The sequence below is a fragment of the Rhineura floridana genome, chromosome 5 (assembly GCF_030035675.1).
Source record: "Rhineura floridana isolate rRhiFlo1 chromosome 5, rRhiFlo1.hap2, whole genome shotgun sequence".
In the NCBI taxonomy this organism is placed as follows: domain Eukaryota; kingdom Metazoa; phylum Chordata; class Lepidosauria; order Squamata; family Rhineuridae; genus Rhineura; species Rhineura floridana.
In genome coordinates this window covers 159,226,398-159,231,024 of record NC_084484.1, presented here as the reverse complement: position 1 = coordinate 159,231,024, position 4,627 = coordinate 159,226,398, and the positions used below count along the sequence as shown (strand labels likewise).

Below are 4,627 nucleotides of genomic sequence, written 5' to 3'. Positions count from 1 at the left end.
GTTCCCCACCCCTGCTGTAGTGCTTGAAAATTATTGTGTTAGTAAGCCTTAGGGGAACACTCATATATGATTGTAGAAGAGATGCCATCCTTAGAGGACCACACAACCCTGGGCAGTCTTGCTGTTGTTATATGCCTTCAAGTCGATTATGACTTATGGTGACCCTATGAATCTTTTTTGGCTATATTCATAGGGTTTTTATGGTAAGAGGTATTCAGAGGAGGTTCACCATTACCTTCCTCTAAGCCTACGGCAGCTGGTGTTCCTAGGCAGTCACCCAACCAAGTACTAACCAGGCCTGACCCTGTTTAGCTTCCAAGATCGGGCATGTTCAAGGTAGTATGGCCATAGGCCTGGCAGTCTAGCCAGAGACAAAAGTCCTAGTGGTGAGCCTATAACAGGAGATTGGTGGAACAGAGGGAAAGTTGGAATAGGAAGCAGGGTAAAGGATAAGCCCAACGGAGGAGTCCCGTGATGAAAAGGAAGTCTGCGCTCTTGTGGCCATAGCCCCACTGAGTATACTCTGGAGTAACAGTATATTGGCACTCTGAGGATTTTTTGGGGGAAGGGAGGAGGTGGATAGACATAGTGAATGTAACAAATAAAAACAACTATACAATTTTATATATAAAATTAATTATAACAATTATTTCAGCATACTCAGTAGCCATAGAATGCTGCCTGCCTGTTGTGGGGAGGAACAGAATACTGAAGGGGGAAAGAACGGGAATAGAATATCTTGAAAAAAGGCATGACTGGCTGCAACCCTGAACAAGAGCAATATACACTAAAAAAAATTATTGCAGGTCCCATAAATATTTGGCAAATATTTAAAACAACATACTTACAAAGGGGAAAATGCAGGTGGTGATCTGCTACTTCCTTAGTTATTTAAGACCAGTCCTAAATAATGCCCCCCTATTTCTGCTAAATTATTTAGCCATATTAATTTGACAGGTATTTTACCCCTAGGGCAGTCCCGCAGTGTGGTTAACCGAGGTTGTTGTTTTTAAAGGACTCCCAAAATTACAAGCCAATAAGCCTGCTGAATGTACATTCTAAGCTCTGTTCTTGTTATCTCTTGCAGAAACCTGGGAAGAAGGCAATAATATTATTGGTTTGATAATAGGTGGGATTTTTTAAATACTTTATACTGGATCAATGTTTCACCTGTTACAGCAATAAAACCATCCAACGGCCATCTAAGAATTTGCTGTAGACCTCATCTCGTCCTGACTCTAGAAGTTGCTTCACACAACCAATATTGATAAAATATTATGGCTACTTCAAAAGTTCCATCAAAATAATACTACCCTGGTGAGGATGGGTCAAAACACACATGTAAGGCATTAACATTATCCAAAGGGACAGACAGCAATGCATTTTGGCACATAGGAAGCTGCCTTATATTGAGTCAGATCCATTGGTCCATCTAGCTCAGTATTGTCTACACTGACTGGCAGCAGCTCTCCAGGATTTCAGACAGGGTTCTCTCCCAAACCTATATGGAGATGGAACCGGAGACCTTCTATATGCAAAGCAGATGCTCTACCACTGAGCTATGGCCCTTCCTGGCCCCTTTTTATTTTAATTTCTTCATTTAAAATATAATACAGGTGATGGCATCTCCTCCTTGCCTCCCTCCTCTTGAACTGGGCAAGGTTCCAATTCTGATGAAAGCTGACAACTTAGTTCTACTGCCATTAAACAATTAGGTTTGTGCCGAATGCTAGTCAAGTTCACCTCATTTTGTAATAAAGAATACATAGGTATTAATTATTCGAAAACCCAAACTGTGTTTTTTGGAAAAGCAACAAGGAAACATACATGGGCAATGGATGGCCCCTCCACAGAAAAGTGCAACTTGTTTAAATATCAGGAGAACTATTTTAATGAAAGGCTCCATTGGAAAACCCAGACTAAATCTCTTAAAATATTGCTTACACAACAGATTTTGACATTTGACAAATGTTGAAGCCTTCCTTAAACATATTTGTAAGGAAAGCAGTTGCCCAACTATGAGAGTGAGAAGGGCCAAAGGCAATGTAGGTGATAGATTAATAAAGAAACTATTACCATTATTACAGGGAGATGGGTCAAGCCTCTATCAAATCAAGAGTTAATAAGATAAATTGTTGGGATGCAATCCATTCCGTCAGTTAGAGGAACAGTGATAAGAAGGTAGAGGCCTTTTACAAAAGAGCTTTCAAACAGCCCATCACTGCGTTTTGAAGTTCCAACAATCTTTTGATGTTATAGTGATGTCAGGTGATTGGCAGGCGGGTAACCCCACCCATCTATTAAATTTTGCCTGCCAGGGGTGGGGAGATAAAAATCTCACCCAAACACTGGGAAAAATTCCCCACCCTGCTCTATTGACTGAAGAATGAATTTTTTGGTATTGGTGCTATTAAATGGTTGGTTCAGAACTCCCAAATAAATATTGGTGCGAACAGGAGATTAAGGGGTTAAGCACAGATCTGTCAGGATAAAAAAAAAAAGGTAATATACGGCAGCATAGCATCTTGTATGATACTGATGTTTAAAAATGTATCAACTCAAAGGTGGCCTAAGACATTTTGGTGGCTGTGGTGGAATATACAAATGGCACCCTCTCCCACTAATTGAGAACTTTAGAGGAACCCTGCTAGATCAGACTAAAGGCCTACCTAGACCAGCAGTCTGTTTCCCACAGTGGCAAATCACATGCCTGTGGGAAGCCCACAAGCACGACATGAGGGCAATGGCCTCTTCCCCGTTGCTCTGCAGTGACTGGTATTCAGATGCTATCTCCGGTCCTGGAGAGAGCATATCGTCATCATGACTAGTAGCCACTGACAGCCCTATTCTCCCCAAGTACGTATAAGCTCCCTTTAATGCTATCAACGTTAGTGGTCATTGCATCTTGTTACATACAGTGTGAAGAAGTACTTCCTTTTGTCTGTCCTGATTCTCCCACCATTCACCTTCGTTAGATGAACCTGGCTTCAAATCAATTAACTAATGCAGTACTTATGGATGCTTTCATTATTGTTTTGAATGATGTTTTTATTGGTTTTTAATTCTGCGGTGTTTTTGTATGTTGCAATGCTGCCTTGATATAGTTTTATGAAAAGTGTGGCTTACACATATTTTAATAATAAATAAATAAATAATTATACGAGGGGGGGGAATGATTTGGAAAATCAGCAGACACAGCCTTGGACACACTCTCTCTCTCTCTCTCTCTCTCGCCTATTGGTACCCCAGTGGCATTAGTCCGTGCTGAGCTAGGTGTTGCCCCAATCAGGGCCCATATTCATTGCGCCCTGCTTAAATTTTGGGAATCATTGGAAAATCTCCAGTCTAAACCATTCTGAAAGCATGTTGTAACTCAGGCTTTATGGATAAATTCTGGCATGACAGAATAACTGAATTATACCATTCTTATCATATCTCTCCACTTGACCCAGTCGTACATGACAAAGTACGGCTGAAAGAAGTAATTTTTGGGCACTGCAGCTGGTTAGATAGATTAGTTATAATAAATTCCAAATTCTCTAGATGGTTTGGGTTAATAAAACAGGACCATCAACGGGCGACCTATTTGGCCTGTCCTATGTCACCTAATCTTAGGCAGACTTTTACCGCATTGCGGTTCCAGACAATGCCAAATGCCATGATGGCTGGACGCTATAAACAAGTCCCGTGGAATCAGCGACTCTGCATTTGTGGCTCTGGGGTGGTTGAGGATTTACCCCACTATCTGTTAGAATGCCCTTTATACTCCCATCCACGGACCGAATTTTTGAGCGGTTGGCTGTCATTGCCACAAGGGAGGCCTTTGCAGGACACCATAGCCTTCCTCTTAGCAGCTAAGGACTTCTCGGTTACCCATAGGGTTGCCCTTTTTGCCCTTGCGGCACAAAAGATACGAGCGAAGAAGTCAGAAAAATTGCCGAGTACTTCCTAGAGGGGTTTAAAGATAACCAACTTGACTTGTATTGTTGTATGTTCTTATTATATTTATTTACTGTTTTTAAAGTACGTCTTGATCGTCTGTTTATGTATGTTGCAATGGCCCATGGCTAGGCAATAAAGCTTGATGATGATAAAAAGCTTGATGATGATGATGATGATCACACACACACACACACACACACACACACACACACTCCTCTTATGTGCCAAGATTTAGAAACATCCAATTTTGGTTTGCCATAGTTTGCCATTTGGACTGACCCTGGCAAAGTATATTTTGTCCATAAACCAGGATCATAGGCCACATCCTGCCCTTGGTTTTTGTTCTCAGTAGTGGTTGTTGCTACAACTGGAGTCTTTACCCAGTTCCAGATGTTGGCTTGCAACAGGCTCTGCCTCTAAATATATGCCCCTGGTGCTCCATCTAACTCCGGTCCTTTACTTGCTCAGACTTGCGGTCAGTTCCCATGCCCTTCGTTCCAATACTGACAAGTTGCAGTTCAGGTTGATTTAACCCATGTTGCAACTGGGTTGTGAAATAATAATAATACCTGCTGTAAATACTTCAACGAAAGCAGCGTTAATGCTCAGAGAAGCAAAGATAAGAACACATGCCGATCTTGACAAAGGTGGGGTCTGACAATTTGAAAGGAGGCAAATTCCATCT

At 41.6% G+C, this 4,627-nt stretch overlaps 1 pseudogene; it reads right to left on the bottom strand.

Moving 5' to 3' along the window:
• Nucleotides 1–244: 244 nt before the first annotated feature.
• Nucleotides 245–353, bottom strand: LOC133386350 (5S ribosomal RNA; annotated as a pseudogene).
• Between the last annotated feature and the right edge of the window lie 4,274 nt (nucleotides 354–4,627).